The sequence below is a fragment of the Tribolium castaneum genome, chromosome 4 (assembly GCF_031307605.1).
Source record: "Tribolium castaneum strain GA2 chromosome 4, icTriCast1.1, whole genome shotgun sequence".
In the NCBI taxonomy this organism is placed as follows: Eukaryota; Metazoa; Arthropoda; class Insecta; order Coleoptera; family Tenebrionidae; genus Tribolium; species Tribolium castaneum.
Window position 1 is genome coordinate 8,873,168 of NC_087397.1, and position 17,765 is coordinate 8,890,932.

Below are 17,765 nucleotides of genomic sequence, written 5' to 3' on the forward strand. Positions count from 1 at the left end.
GGTGGTGGAGATTGCTTCTCCAATTTTATTGAAATTTCTTCTAAAGGATTTATAACAGGCTGAAAAAGCTTTTTAATTGACTCATCCGCTTCACTGCTGTTTAACTTTATGGCTTTATACTTCTTTCGAATTGAATCAGCTGCTTTTAATATATGTCTTTTAAGGTTTTGATCTGGTTTGGTACCCATCATTACCGCTTAATGTTATAAACTAACCGAACAAATCAGAATTATTGTTTATATAACTTCTTATTCGACTGCTATTATAACGGGTCTCAAACTGATATTAACCGATCTCAAACCGATCAGGAACTGCTTTTTAACAGACATTAACCGGTCTGAAACCGATATTAACCGGTCTCTATCCGATAATAACCGCTCTGGAACCGGTATTAACCAATATCACACCGATACTAACCGGTCTGAGACCGATATTAACCGGTCTCTAACCGGTATCTAACCGATACTAACCGCTTTGGAACCGGTATTAACCGATATCGCACCGATACTAACCGCTGTGAAACTGATATTAACCGGTCTGGAAACGTTCTCAAATAGATATCACTCTACACTTGAATAAAATGATCAAACCCTTTTCTATATCGACCCTTATTTAATTCATTATCTTTACATATAACCAAAAAACCATATTGGTTTTTCCAACATTCCTGACATATTTCACAGAATTGTTCGAATTTCATATCAGCACCAACATGATCTTCATATACATGTTTTAAATTTAACAGATCTTGTTTTAATATTACCAATAAATTTGCATTATCTCGAATTAAATGTTTCGGTATTTTTGTATATGTTTGACAGAGATAGAAACTATCAATATTTTTATGCCGGCCCATGCAAAAGTAATCCCTTATCTTAGCTTGATTACACATTATGACATCATCAAATATAAAAATAGAGTTATTTTTTGCATCTTTTGGATCTAGCACGTCTTCATTATGTTCATACTGGTTATATTCCATTCCTTTAATTTTTTGTAGCACATCACTAAGCAGTTTATACTTCGGTTGATATAATGATTTACAATAAATATATATGTTTTCAAATTTCAATCCGTTGGGATCAAACAATAAAGACAATAATATGTTAGTTTTTCCTCCACCAGAAGGTCCACAAATTATACAACGTATTGATTCGGGTAAAAGTGTACCATGTCGATGAGACATTTTATGTTTATTATCAACATTATTATAATCATGATTTATGATAGGTAATTGTAATTTTTGCTTTAACACTTTCATTTTCATACTAAATTAAAAACATTTATAAGAAGGTTTATATAGGGAAAAAAGTTCAGTTAAATGTTGTCTTTCAAAGGGGAAGGACTATTAAATACTGCAATCAATAAATTACCTTTTGAATTACATTTACCAGGATATCAATATTGCGGACCTGGTACAAAACTTAAGAAACGGTTAGAACGAGGTGATCCTGGAATAAACAAGCTTGACAGCTTTTGTAAAACGCACGATATAGCTTACGCTAATTCCAACGATTTAAAAGATAGACATCAAGCGGATCGAATTTTAGAAGATAGTGCATGGTCACGTGTTAAGTCTAAAGACGCTTCATTTGGTGAAAAAGCAAGTGCCTGGTTTGTAACTAACGCAATGAAAGTCAAAAGGAAATTAGGTATGGGAATCCAAAGGAAAAAATCGAAAAGGAAGACAAAGAAATCTAGAAAGAGGACACAGAAAAAACAACAACCTTTTCATAAAGCTCTTTTATCAAATTTAGAAAATAAGGGATATGATAATATAAAATCTGCATTATCAGCTGCTCGTATAGCAGTTAGAAAATCTGGAGGTCGTAAGCGTATAAAAATTCCTCGTATTATACCTATAAAAACAGGAGGATTTTTACCATTGTTACCATTAATTTTTGGAGGACTTAGTGCCTTAGGGGCTATGGGCGGAGGTGCTGCTGCTATAACTAAAGCTGTAAATGATGCTAAAGCAGCGAAACAGAAATTAGATGAGAATAAACGTCATAATAAAGTACTGGAAGATATCGCTATCGGGAAGGCGGGAAGTGGTTTATATCTTCGAAAGCAACCACGAGGTTATGGATTGTATTTACGTAAATTTCCAAAAAACTACCAATAAAACTGCCTAATAGGGCACTAACTGATAATGATTTAAGAAGATATGCTAAATTATTAAAACTACCCAAATTTAAAGGCGTTTTTATGAGAGATGAATTAATTCATATGAAACCTGATAAGACAGAATGTGCTATCATTAATTTGGACTCTAAAAAAGGATCCGGAACTCATTGGGTTTGTTATAGAAAAACAAATAAACAGGTTGATTATTTTGATAGTTATGGAAATCTAAAGCCACCTCTAGAATTAGTACGATACTTAGGAAATTGTAATATTTACTTTAATCATGATCGTTATCAATTTTTATCATATAATTGCGGACATTTATGTTTGATGTTTTTACATAATAAAAGATGAGATAATCATGTATTTTATTCAGTCATGTATAAGACATTCTCCCTAACAGGTGTTGAAAGTACGCTGTCTGAACACTATGAGCCACCCATTGACCTTGAAGAAAATTCGAATTATTCTATAGCTTTAATCGGTTTTTATACTAACAATAATATACCAAATATAGAAGAGGGTACAAATAAATTTTATTATTTTGCTCCGAACACTACTGAAGAAAAAGTGATAACATTTCCGAAAGGTGCTTATGAAATAGCTGCTATAGAAAAATATATACAAATTATTCTTAGTGGACGATCTGCAACTGATGCTCAAAAACAGAATACATTTTCATTGAAGGCTAACGAAAACACATTAAAGTGTGAGATATTTAGTATTTACGACATTAATTTCGCTCACGAAGATAGTATTGGTAAATTGTTAGGTTTTTCTAAAAGGAAACTTAAAGCAAGACAATTACATGAAAGTGATTTACCTGTTAACATAATTAAGGTTAATACAATACGTATCGAGTGTAATATTGTAAGAGGTTCTTTCTACAAAAACAAAGAATCTCATACTCTTTATGAAACTGCTTTAAGTGTTAGTCCAGCCGAACAGATTTTTGTGGAACCATTAAATCCTATTTATTTACCTATCATTAATAGATCCAATATACCTAACCTAACTATTGATATTGTTGATCAAGACCATCGTCCTATAGATTTTAACGGTCAAACAATCAATATTCGTCTTGCTCTGAAAAAAGAAGCATAAACATGGGTTTAGTGTTTCAAAATCAATATAAAAAATCATACAATCCATCAAATTATCAGTCAGTATCTTGTCATCAGTCGACATTATCACATCAGAGCGTGCAGATTCTTAAATCGTTAGGATATAATGTCCGCCAGCAAACTTCAGGTTTACAGTTCACCGGAAATAGACGACAGCATAAGTAAAGAGGAAGAACATACATATAGTCCGCAAGTAAGATCTTTCGATAACAATGATGAAATCGAAATTATAATTAATCAGAGAGATATTTGGATTTCTCTCTTTGAATCATTTATACAAGTGGACGGTGAGTTCATACCAGATCCGGTACCGGAAACTGGCGGTGGAAATGTAACCTTGACTAATAATGCAGCAGCATATTTATTTGAGAATGTAAGCTATGAATTGAATAATGTTGAGTTAGATAGTGTACGTGAAGTCGGAACAGTATCTACAATCAAAACTTTTCTATGTTATGGCAAAGATGAAGTAAGAGCATTAACTCTCGCTGGATGGAATGATCAAGAAAGTCAACAACTGAAGACATTTAATGAAACTGATAATACGTTTTCATTTAGAATCCCTTTATCTTATCTGTTAAATTTACCATTTGATTATCATCGGATAGTTAGCGGTCATCAAAAACTTCGATTAATACGAAGTCGTAACGATGCTAATTGTTTCATTTCTACCGGAACGAGAAAAGCGACACTTAAGATTAACAATATTGAATTAAAAGCAAAACATGTTTACCCAAATGATGAAATTAAATTAACTATATTAGAAGGGATCAACAAAGATCGTGTTATATCGTTACCGTTCAGAAAATGGGAAATTCATGAACTTCCATCAGTTCGACAAACTAATAACGACATCTGGAGAGTTAAAACATCTACTCAATTAGAAAGACCAAGATTTATTATCGTTTGCTTTCAAACAAACCGAAAAAATAATCCAAAGTCTGATGTTACTCTATTTGATCATTGTGATGTAAGAAGCGTACGTTTATGGTTGAATTCAAATGTTTATCCATATGAAACATGGAAACTACAATTTGCTAAAAATAAATATTTAGAAGCATATCAAGCTTACGTTGATTTTTATAAGGAATTTAATGGAAAAGATCGTGCTGAACCTATATTAAGCTATACAGATTATACAAAAAGACCGATATTTGTATTAGACTGTTCCAAGCAAAACGAAGCAATTCGAAGTTCCACCATTGATATCAGCTTAGAATTTGAAAGCGATAATAATTTCCCAGCCGATACAAGAGCTTATTGTATTATCATTCATGATAGAATAATGCAGTACTATCCGTTAACAGGAATAATTAGACAACTGATATAAGGATGAAAAAAAGTGTTACTATAAGTGATAGTGCTCCGGAAGTACATAATCTAATAGTTTGGTCATATGCTTATCAAGATGCTAGAAAAGGAAACTATTGGATACAATGCGCTGCAGACAGAGAAAGGTTTAAGTTTAGAATTAATCAAATGAAAAATATTTTAAAGGAGATCTTAAATTCTGCTCATCGTGAACAAATTTTTCAGTCTAGATTTAAGTGTTCAACATGAAGGTAGTAGTGATTGATGTTCAAGGATTTTATATACCTGAATTCATCGTTAAAGAATTAACAATATTTGATGGACATCGAACTGGTCACTATTTGTTTAAATCACCGGTGCCGTTTCGTCAACTAAGTGCAGATGTAAAAAAACAAGTGAAATATTTAGAATTAAATCATCATCTATTACGTTACAACAGTGGAAATATCGACTATGAAAATATTTATAACATACTAGAAGAAAATATTATCGATGATGTTATCGATATTATTTACGTAAAAGGAAGCGTTAAAGAGGATTTTTTAAGACAATTTTTCGATTCAAAGGACTTTTACCCTAGGATCATCAATTTGGAGGAAGCAAACTCTTGTCCAAAATTGCAACCACAACTTCCGTTATGTATGCATCATTACTTAAAAACTAAAATATGTATCTGTAGTCTTAATAATGTACGGTTTATTTATAATTATGTAATTCAGAATTTACCGAAATAAACGTTTAAAGTTTTAATCTCGTTTCCTTCTCCTACTTCATTAACCTGCCCTCTCCACTCTAGTTAAGATTACAAAAAGTATAAAGGGATCAACTTTTAGTGTGTGAAATAATTTTTATTGAAATATCAACAGTCAACACAACCATCATGTCTAGTAAGTAGAAATAATTTTTACATTATTTTATTTTAAATTTTTTCCGAATCAATTGTTTGAAATTTAATTACAACACTTCATCATCAGTCTTAATAAATTAATGTAATCTATTTATTAAATTTCTCTTTCTTTTGTTACAGAACATCCCGCAGGTTACTATGGGGACTATAACCCAGATTTGGTTGTTAACCACGCTGGGTTAACCGAAGAGGAGGTGGACCACCTCCTCACCCAAATTCCCGCGGGCACCTTCGAGTGGGTTTCCCTTATTAACATCTATCTGCGACTGGAACCGCCCCCATCCCTTGGAGGTTATTTTGATATTTTTACCGTGGGGCGCTTGACCGCCGCGATAGACACCGATGAGGAGCGGGGTATAATTGACATTTGGGTATGGGTACATTAAACCTCATACATGTTGGATCGTTTTATGATGTTCATAGCGTTTTTTATGATGTTCATAGCGTTAGGTTTGGCTTAAAAACTGCAATTAAAAATTTATTTAGGTGTATGACTTTTTTAGTTTAAGTATGTAGTTTGTTTTATGTATAATAAAAAATAATATTCATTCTGATTATTTTTGTGATCTTATTTCCTGTCTAACGTTTTTTTCTTGTAAATTTATGAATCAAAAATTTTATAAATATCCAGTTGTATTTGATTATTAATTTATCGTTACAATCATTTTCCCCAAAAAATTTATATCCAATAGTTTACAAACAATATATACATTTCTAATAGTTAAAACACATTTATACATCTTTTATAAAAAAAGTGGATTTGTTTAATTGAAATAGGTAAAAATTCATATCCAAAACCTTAATTAATTACTGGGCGGTTAACATTTTTTACCAAAAGATTTTGAAGAATTTACAACAATTTATCATAAACCCTCAACAGATGATATAGTAATTATTGTAAAAGCTGAAGTTTATATTTTTTTCATTATCTACTTTGAGATTTAAAACTAATTATCCGAAATCTATAAGCGAAGAATTTAAAATATCAAGTCCAATTTCGGCAGCGATAACAACTTACTCAGGTGGTATTTATCTTTTTCTCAGAGATAATACATATATTACATTATCTAGTTGCATCTCTGGATATAATGTTCCTGGTTTAACAAACGAATTATTTGAAGGTGTTCCTAATAAAATAACAAGGACATTTAGATATTTAAACGGAAAGCTGTACTTTTTTAATGAAAATAATTACTTTGAATATGATGAGTTTACTAAGAGTGTCATACAAGCGGGACCTAAAACTTTATCTATATTTAACATTAATTGTCCGCGAGAACCCATCTTAATTCAATTGAAAAAATTATCTTTTAAAAAGATTATTACACACAATGCAGTCCTGGTTGAAAATTTAACAGATTATACTCGTGAAGAAGATAGTTGGTGTAGTTGGTGTATTCATCAGTGTTTGTTTACAGTAAGTTTATATTACAACTTAATAAAACGTTCTTTCTAAACATCTAATTTAAACATCTAATTTCAGCTTCAGACCTACAAAAGTTGTGCCAAAAAGACGCATCGTAAGTTTATCGAAAATATTGACTTCGGCACAAGTTCTTCATCCACAAATTCTTCCGATTCAGACTACTGAATTCTTCTCTAAAACCAACATAAATAATCTTTTTTTGGTAAATTCTTTAATTTTTTAAATTTGTTTACCACATTTGATTGCTAAAAATGTGTTTAATTTTTTAGGAAAATTTTTATCAAATTTTTATCAAACAAAAAGTGCGTCACAAAATTCCTACGATAAGGTAAACCACAAAATTAGTATTAAATCATATTTTATTTCATTTTTATTTTTTAGGAAAGCGTGTTATCTGTTAACCGCAAAAATTGATTATAAAAGTTCCGTTTTTTACACATTTCACCAGTTTTATTAAAACTATCTTTGTGAGAAGTTGTATGTGCTCCGCTGTGTATTTTTGCATTTAAATTTCAAAGGATTCTGTAATGGCTGATCAACTATTAAATCTGAATAAAATTGCTGCCTGTGAATATACTGATACATATGTCAGTGCCAACGATTTGGAAGTGAACAAGAAATATAAAATCATCAATTTAACCAAGGCAAACACACAACATGGGGTTATGATGGTAGCATATCTGGACAACGTCGGTAAAGTTTTTTTACCTAAACGACTAACAGCAGTTATGAATGATACCATAATTACGACACTAATGGAAGGACTCGGATCTTATTTGATTTATATGGGACGTAAGCAAGCTAATGGAAATCAGGAACATGATGCCCACATTTTTAATTTCGAACGTATTGTTCACGAAGATTAATGTAAAATTTTTTGGTAAGTGTCATGTTCACCTCTATTTAAAAAACTAATTTATGATTTTTTTCAGGTTTCCAAAATAGACAGCACTATCCACTCTACCTACCTGAGGTTCGACTCCCCATGGAAGGAACAACAACAACAACAACTTTTTTTGCATTATATTTTAAACAAATAACAAAATAAACTTGGTGCGCAACAGACAAGTTAGGCAAACAACATTACAAAAATAAAAAACTACATATACTAGGTTTTTTTTCCTTATCGATAAAATAATGACTTTCCTTTATTAGTTATTAGTGACAAGCGCGATGATTTTCTGATATTTTGCTTAACTCAATACAGCATGTATTGTATATATACTTCATGTATTCACAATTGCACATTTCAAAAATCATATATTCAAAATTTCACAACCCCAAAAACCAAAAATTTCACAACCCCAAAAAGCTACTACTACTACTACTACTTGTTTTCTTGGTTGCATATTCGCAAACGGGCGGGGGGTGTGTTTAAAAAAAAAAAATGGAGGCCAGCGCCATCTTTGATTGACGGCTGCGCTGACGGCAGCGCCATCTAGCGAAAAGTTTGCAGACCGTGGCGCCATCTAACGTGAGAATTTAGGCGGAATTTGTGACGACATCGGCGCTACCAACATTACACCCAATATTAATTTTTAAATAAATTAAAATTTTGGCGCCATTTTTTTTAACAAACAAACATGGCCGACTAATTTCAAATATTAATTTTGAAATAATTTAAATTTGGCGCCAATTTACCATTAAACAAAAATGACCGCCGCCGACTTTCAAACTTCCAAGATGGCGACGATTATTATTATTATTATTATTATTATACTACATAAATATATTTGCATCATCACAAATGGCGTCAGTCGGCCGCAGGCCGGCTGACCAGCTGGTCGCAGGCCAGCGAGCTGCGATTACGCGCTTGCGTCTGCGGCTGACTGACACTATTTTCACACATGCGCAGTAGAGGGAGGTGGAGGTGGTTTTTGAACCGGCTATCTCTATCTACTAGGGTGGTTTAGTCCAGCTATCGTCTTCTGTAGCTCAGTTAAGGTTTTGATATTTTGTAGACGTTAATTATACTCCACGAGGCATTTCAAAAAAATTTTTTTAATCTACAGAGTGTCCCAAAAACGTACATGTATGTCGTCATAATATTTTTTTTATGGAGTGCTATTATACTTTTACGCTCATTACCCTATTAGTTTTTTACATCACCATAAAAAAAAATTGAAATCGATTTAAGAATTACTGTAGATACAATAAAATCCAAAAAAATGGTTTTATACTTTTAAATTTAAAAATTAATAAAAATACAAACAGTGCTACCTTGATAGCAGTATTACTTGGTACTTGTCTGCGTTTGAATGTTAGAATGTTTATCACTTTTTATTAATGCCGCACATACTAACTCCCTGTCTCACCAAAAATTATTCAAGTATTCAGCATTCAGGGTGTTTCTGAATTTAGTCAATGATTTTTTTTTAGATTCAATACTATATTTTTAGCATTTTTGGGTATAGTTCCAATGCTTTTAAGCAAATTGTAATTGAAAGATTGTGCTTAGTTTTTTATACAATGTAATGTTTTAATAATGTTTTTTTTGGCCAAAGTAGGTTTTTTTAAATTTTATTACATAAAAACTAAGAAAGTTAGAAATACGAGTACAGCAAATTAAATATGATTTTTAAACAGCTATTGCTTCAGCTTTTTTCAGCAAAATTATCATACAAGAGTTAAAATTAATATAATTAAGTAGAGTTTGGAATACGAAATTTAAACCTTCGCATTATGAATACCAGACATACAATTTACACATTTGGGACGTTCAGATTATTTAAACATTACTGTATTTAAAATAATATTTAAAATTTCGTCATTAAATAACACATATAGATAATCTACTAAGTACAATGTCAAGAGTGTTATAGGGGTAGTGTATTATATTTGACAAAGCACACAATATCTCAAAAATAGAATAAAACAACACCAAAGTCAAACACAATATTAAACCTCATTATCATTAAAAAACATGAAGAATTCAACAATCATAACTTTTATTTCAAAAACATTAAAATAACTAATAAAGAACAACATCTAAACAAAAGATTTTTTAAGCTAAATTGTTATTGGTCGATTTTGCTTAATTATTGAAATATTTTTTGATTTAAATAAGCTTTAAAAAAATTATTACATAAAACTTAAACTAATTAAAAAATTAAACTAATATTATTTTTTGTAGCTCACTGCAATCAAGAAAAACAAATGAAAGCTTTATTGTTGCAAGTTGAATAACTAAAAATAAAAAAAACTATCTTTAATAATTATTGCATCTAAAAGACTTATAAATCACTTTTTATAGTAGTTGATAGGCTCTATTGTAGAAGTTTGAAAAAGTTCTAAAAATTTGATAATCAGGTTCTTTAAACTCTTAAAATTTTATTCAAAAATTGATTACAGCTGTTTCGGCTTAATGTAGTCATCATCAGATCTAAAAACTGCACGTGGTGTATTCATGATAATCTATCCCTAGCATAACAGTTATAAGTGTCTCCTCCGATTACTCAAAAAATATTTAACACTTAACATTAAAAAAATTAATAAGTATTGTTTCAGTAGTCAAAATGTTAAATTTTTAGCTAATAATAATATCGAGCTAGCTTTAGGTCATTATTCGTCATCTATTACACAATGCTCATAAATAATGTGCATTGTTACTAAAACTATCTTATACAGTCAAATATCTTTTTAGTTATTAACTTTAGGCATTTGAAATTGTGGGTTTTTAGATCTTTTAGATATTTTCTACGTTCCTTTTCCCCTTTACGTAAAGTAGTAACTGTCATACTTTTCTAGAATCCTTAGTTTTTGTGTAGTTAATGTAAAAAGCGTGTTTTCGTCAAAAAAAAACAATTTATTTCAAAAACTAAACAAGATCGACCAATCCTAGTTTAAATAAAATTTATCAGTAAATATTAAAAGCAACGTCCTAAAATAGAATAAAATTTAGAGTATCCCACTTTAAACTTTGTATTGTAAATCATTTCTAAAATACTCTGGTTACGTGAAAATAATTTTAGCTGATATGGAGGGTTGATATCATATGGCTTTTGTAAAAAATATTTAGTTTTCAATTACTGGAAGGTCAATAATGAACTTTTTCAACTCGCTGGGACGCCCTGTATGGTCAGCATACACGTTATGGTAATTTCCGATTTCCGCTTGTTGTTTCTGTGTTATCTCTGTTTTTTATTTTGTGTCGGAATTTGAATTTCAAACGAGAGATTGAATGGGAAATAATCATTGTTTTTATTTTTGAACCAGGACTGGACTAGGAAAAGTGACAAAAATAAATGTCTCGGGTAATATTACGTTTTACCGCCTCTGCCATTTATTTTATTACTGTCGCCTTTAAAGTTAAGTAGCAAGAAAATCTAATACTAATGCTCGAGAATATTGATCCTGACGTTTTGTGATTTTTCTTCTCTCTACTTTTCTTACATGGAAACAAATACGATATTCACGCTCCCTGGAAGCGGGTTTTTCATGTAATTAATCTGTGTTTTCTCAAGACAAACTGGAGAAAATTGTGTGTTTTACTTCCAGCATTTTTAGGTCAAAAGTCGGCCTTCGATACTGAAGGAGATTTCACAGCTAATTTGAATTGTGCTATTCTGTGTCTGCTGACGCGATTAAGAGGAGATTAAGAGGATTTTAATGAGCCAAGGATTGGGATTTTGCTTCTAAGCAAATTCTCTTTGATATATATTGGAAATTACTTGTACAATTTTTTGTAAAAGCCTGGCTTTAATTTAAATTCAAAATAAACAAAGTTGTTGACTGCTAATTAAACTGGTCTCTTTGATGTGTTGAAAAACTAATTCAGTGTTATATTTAGACTCAATTTGACGTTCTTAATTAAGTTAGATGTCCGATCGACTTTGCAAGACGCATCAGTTCAAACTGAGTTCCGATAAAACTCCCTTAAGACCCATGCTTTGACATTTGCGGAACAACGCAAGAAACTTTCTTGGAAAACCTTGTTCCAGAAAATCTTCACATTTTGCCGCGGCTTTACGTGAAAGAAATAACAACAATTCTGCAAACAAACGCAACTTTATATGTTTTACAGAAAAGCTTAGATTGGACAAAAAAAAATTAAAGGTATTTTAACTTTTTTAGAATGTTATTATGGGTATTATTATTATTATTATTATTATTATTATTATTATTATTATTATTATTATTATTATTATTATTAGCAAATATGTAGGTAGGTATAACCTTTTAACGGTATAGTATTACCTATTATTTCTTCTTAATAAATTTTATTTAAAAATACATTACAATATTTTACTTAGAGAATGCCAACTCTTTATCTATTATTTAGCAGCAAAAAAATCAAAGTCAAAGAAGAAAAAAACTAACGCAACTAATGGTTAATTAACAGTGAATTGTTTATTACATTGTGGGAAAAAAATGTTTGTTTTCCACAACTTTAAATTTAGAATGCTTTCAAAGCAAACAACCGTTTATCATAAACATAAATCATCAGAAGCACAAGTAAAGCCATTTACTCGTGGTGTTTTCTTCTTTATAAATCGGATCTTTCGAGAGAGAACAACATCAACAACATAACATGTATAAAGTTTCTTTAGCGATACAGTTGCTACAAGCTCGATCAGGCAATATTATAGCAAGAATAAACAAACAGTAATTTCTGAAGTCGACTTTTGCGGCTTAAAGCTCGAGTTGTGGGAAGTAACACATTGTGTGGTGGGATCGCAAGGGATATTCTACCCTCAGAATGACAGTTTTTTACTCAAGCTTTACTTCGTTCCCTTTACACGAGTATTTAAATGAAAGAAGTTTAATTATCTGCGAAGGTATTGGCGTGGTAAACACTGTGAAAATTTTCCAATTCCGATCTCGAATAGTTTAACTACCTGCAAAGTCATGAAAATACGTATTTTCGGTATGTAACAACCGAGAAACTATTTCGCCGAGAATTGGAATTTCATCCGAGCAAACAGACCTTGAAATGGCTGGAGTTTGTTCCAATTTTTAGCTTCGATGAAAAATTCTCGGATCATTGTTTTAGCTTCAATTACATCTTGTTTACATTGTGCAGACGTACACTGGAGGATTTATCTAATGATCCGTATTTTTCACGGTTGACTTTCTCTGAATAAAACAAGCAAACAAACGGAGGAAATATATCACCGTTGTGTCGAGATAATGCCTCAAAAAAAAAGCTTTCAGTTGAAGCAATTAAGCCTTTAACTCATAGGTAATGAAGCGTAAAATTGCTTTCCAAAAACACAAGAAGCTTATCTTGTGAGGCTTTCCCACAGAAGCTAAATCGCAACATTTCCGTCAGACGCAAAGCAAGACCTGGATCAACTCTAAATATATACGCTTCCATTTTTCTCGCTAATATTCCGTCGTGATACGAAGCAAAACGTGCTGAATCAGAGGTAAATGACGGTGTTTTTCGCTTTTATAAAAGCTACACTTGTACTTATTAAGCCTGAAAATCTGGTAATTTAAGATACATTTTTATTAATTCCTACTACAACAAAAATAAAGACATCATTTTTATTGCAATAAATTCCATTTCAAAAACAAACAAATATTACACAAATACATGAAATTATCAATTACACAAAAAAGCTATAAAAAGTTAATTAACTGCAAAACCTAAATATTGTTATTATAAATTTGCTGTTGTAAAATTAGTTTCGTGGAGAATTCATCTCAACTTAGAAAATAGACTCACTAAATGGAAGTCCATCAGGTACTAAAATCAAGCACCTTTGAATTATCAATATTTTTTTATAATTAAAATTTTTATTTTTTAGTAGATTTTTATTTTCAGAATTTCTTCCACAACTCTTTGGAGTACATTTTACAAAAAATTTCACTTTATTCAAGAGTTTAATTGCTTCAACAAATTACAAGTCTACTCTTACTAATTTTGTTATGATATTCACTGAATTTCAGAGTGAGAATAAAGTAATTTTTTTCAAAGTAGCCAGACCAAAATAATGCTTTGCATTTACAAGGGCTTGTGAATTTCCAGAAGAAGTAAAATACTAATAAACTGAAACATGCAGGAGGTAATTATTATATCTTTATTGGCCAATTGCTTATTCTTAAAATAAATGAGACACCAGTGAACTGGCTTTAGGGCCAGTTTTTCTCAAAAAGTCTCAAAACAAACTTTTTTTAAATTCAAATGAAAAATCCTAGAAAAGTAAGACAGTCACACTAATTAGAATCTACACTGTCGTTTTGAAAAATTAATAATTACAATTATATCAATTAAAATAAATAATTTTTTAAAATTAAAATTGACGACCACTTTTATTTTTTGACACTTCTACGTAAATTATTTTTTATTCAAAATAAAACAGAATAAGAGTATGCATATTTTCAAAAATTAAAAGTTCAAACACTGATAAACAAGAAACCTAAACGCTCATAAACTAAAAACACAAAAAACTAAAAAATATTGAAATCAAAATTCTGAAAAATTAAGCGACTGAAAAACTGAGAAATACTAATAAATTAAAAGTTTTGATTTTAAATAAAAAAACATACACTAAAAAAGCAAAAAACTAAAAAAACCTTAAACACTGTAATAGAAAACAACTAAAAAATAAATTAAGAACATTAACAAGATAAGATAGTAAAACTACGAACAACTGAAAAATTGAGACAATGAATAATATGAAATGCTACGAAAAAATTAAGAAACAAAAAAGGTGAAATACTAAATGTCTGAGCAACAAAAAATTGATAGACGTAAAGTAAAATAACTATATATTGTTTTTAAAATAAATACTAATAAAAAAATTAAAACAAATATCTTATTTTAAATTAGAAAGATTGAACGCAATTGCAGGATACTTAAAACTCATTCCAAAAACAATTAGAAATTTAGAAGTAAATAATTCAGAAATAAATAATAATTTAGGAAAAATAAAAAAGTGTCAGATATTTTCATTGTTAAAAAATATTTCGAGTTTTAAGCAAATCTCTTAAAAATTGCTAGATTGGAAAGTTTCCTAAAATCCGGGCTCTAGTCATAAATTCATTTTTTTCAAGACCAAATTATATATCTATTATTTACCAGGCACGTATTTATGGTTTGGCTTAAAATTCTGGTCACATTTTCACTATATCTTCCGCCTTTCGTAAAAACTCCAAGAATGTTGATATCCATTCTTACACAAAGTTTTTATATGTGGAACGCATTGTGCATTTTAATTTTAAAAGTGTGTAATAAACGAGATTTTGTGCAGTCTAATAAAAAATCTATCAAGTTAAGCCAACGCAATTAAAAAAATCATTCATTTCTGTCGACACAACTGCCTCTTAATTTGAGACTCAATCTTGCCAATCCAGTTCCTTTCACAACTCCCTTGAAACCCATCACCATTAATCATATTAAACGGCCTGGGAGATATTTTTTATACTCGAAAAACTTATCCATTTCCAGTAATCTCAAGCCATTCAGCTGCAAATACTCCAAGTTGACCGTCTTGAAAAATACGGTGAACTTGGGTCATCGAAAGGAAATCAATACAACTGCAAATTATTGTCATCTGAGATTAAATTCACCTGTAAACACGTTAGTAACAACTAAATTGGAACAAATATAACTGAATAGGTGAACACGTTGCGTGATTTCCAACAATGAAGAGTTACAGTGTTATTCTGGCAAACAGCTATTCCAACTTTGATAATTGTGGAACAAACCAGCTGTTGTAGGTCGAGCTGCAGATTGGATTAACAAATGATTTTTGCATTTGTTGTGCCCCACAAAGCTCGAATCTTGACATGTCGGTGGAGGCACAGAAACTCGTTAAATATTTATAGAATGTCGGAAATAATTCAAAGAAACCCTCTTGTAATTATTTTTCTTTCGCAACTCTAATTGCCTTGTAGTCGCGTTGCTCCTTGTTGACTTGTCATGTCCTTTGCTAATTATATCTCGCAACAATTAGTTAATTTTAACGAAAGGTGCTTATCAAAACGTGAAATTATTCTCTGTTAACAAAATTATCGTTGAAAATTGCCCGGCGCATCCACCATTTTTACTTTTCAAAATAAATCTGAAACACTGTATTATTGTAAGAAATAAATAATAGTTATAACAAAACAAAGAACGTATTGATATTTATATTTGTAATATCTTTTTTTGCTTGTTTTAAAGAAATACAATAACAATAACATTTTATGCGTTACTTTAAACTCACGCTGTCCAAAAATGCACAAAATATAAAGTGTTTTATTTAAAAAACGTACAAATTTTTATTGATATATTTTTTGAATAAATATTTAAAAATAGTAAAAGTATTTATTCAATAGTTTAACCTACACCAATCAAAAATTTTTGGAAACTCTCCCTCAAAATTAATTTCAAGATCGGCCCCTGACCGTTTTCTGTACATATGGAACTGTATTCCTTTTACTTTACTTTTGGTAAATCATTTAGTTATTTTATAGTCCCTTATTTGCTGGTTTTCTAATTTTTCTTTGTGTTATTTTTTCTTTTTATTTCATTCGTTATTTTTTTATCTTTACTTAAATTTTTGACGGCTACTCTTAAAGTTTTTACCACTGATATCTTGATGTATTATTCAATATAGAAACCGACAAGACTAATAATATCTTCTAAACACTTTAAATTACTTTAAAATTTAAATAACATATCATTTTGGCAATGGATGTTTTCTACTCTGTGATGTTAATTTATTTTGGTACATTTTGTAAGTTGATATAATTTCATGTTGCTTGCTTAAGTGCTATCTTAGATTAAATAGTGCAAAGCTTGCCCGGCGCATCCACCATTTTTGAATTTTTACAAACTTAGTGCTGCTTTAAAGTATTAAAACGCCTTGTCTGCATTTCCATAATCTACCTCCTATTCAGACAAAATTATTACAATTGCTAATATGGTATTAATAACAGAATTTCGCATTCACAGAGAGCTTTAAATAATAATTCGAGCAAGTGCTAGAGAAGTGTTGCACTTAAAGGATTACAAAACTAATGTGGTATCAAGGTCGTATTTGTTGCGTATTGTATTTCATGCATTCAGTACACAATCGACTAAAAGTGTTTGCTTTCTGCCTGAACTACTAAGAGTAAACATCGTTAAATTTAACATAAACATATTTTTCGTACAGAAAGTGGGATATAAGTGTTATGTGCCACGTGGGTGTGAAATAAACAAGGTTTTGTATCGGTAATGCTATAAATATTCGTCTTATTGTACTTTTGCCGACAAATTACCAGATAAATCACGATCCTGTTGGAAGTTTATAAAAGTTCCGCCATTAATCATCTTTTTGAAGTAAAGCAGCACATTCATTATCTTGAGTTTAACATCACTGATGATTAGCTAACTTCCGATATTGCCAGGCTAGGCCGAAGCCATTGCCTGTGCTAACATCGTTAAGATATACGATCCTAATTACATTCTAAATAATTTTGATTTTATTAACCTTGTTCAGCGGAATATCGGCAGTCTGCTGTATTTTTCGGCCACATGCTGCTTTACGAGCACTTTCCTATTTCATTTTATTGTCCCCTTCCGCTCGTATATAAAAACACTAAACCTAGCTATCTGCAAAAGAAAATTTCCGAACGAAATTTGATTTAATTATTGAGCAAATTGCGTGGAGGAAGAATGCCATGCAGGGTCGTCCTATTCATATAAATCTCGCTAGAATTTCGGCTTAATCTAAATATCTCGTTATGAAGGAAGTTCTTGCTGAAAGCCCCGTTTCAGCAGTGACAAAGTTTGGCCTTATTTCCGCACTCACGAGGAAATAGTGGTAAGTTATTGTTGCGTTTAGTCGCGCATGAAATAGCTCCAATGTACGCAACAGTTCTTAACCTAATGCGTTTATTAATCAAACGTTCAAGCTTCTGCCATATAATTCCCTTTCAGTTGCTAATTCGCCTT

At 30.7% G+C, this 17,765-nt stretch overlaps 2 long non-coding RNA genes across 3 annotated transcripts; both read left to right on the forward strand.

Annotated features, from left to right (window-relative positions):
- Nucleotides 1-3,110: 3,110 nt before the first annotated feature.
- On the forward strand, nt 3,111-6,110 carry LOC135265854 (uncharacterized). Its single transcript, XR_010333699.1, has 2 exons — nt 3,111-5,449; nt 5,590-6,110. It is a non-coding gene; the product is annotated as an uncharacterized LOC135265854 (long non-coding RNA).
- Nucleotides 6,111-6,871: 761 nt separating this feature from the next.
- Nucleotides 6,872-8,006, forward strand: LOC135265852 (uncharacterized). Of its 2 annotated transcripts, none has more exons than XR_010333697.1 (4): nt 6,872-6,886; nt 6,953-7,223; nt 7,277-7,775; nt 7,828-8,006. It is a non-coding gene; the product is annotated as an uncharacterized LOC135265852 (long non-coding RNA). The 2 variants fall into 2 exon arrangements; XR_010333696.1 differs by lacking the exon at nt 6,872-6,886 and having other exon boundaries at nt 7,083-7,097; nt 7,165-7,223.
- The last annotated feature ends 9,759 nt before the right edge of the window (nt 8,007-17,765 follow it).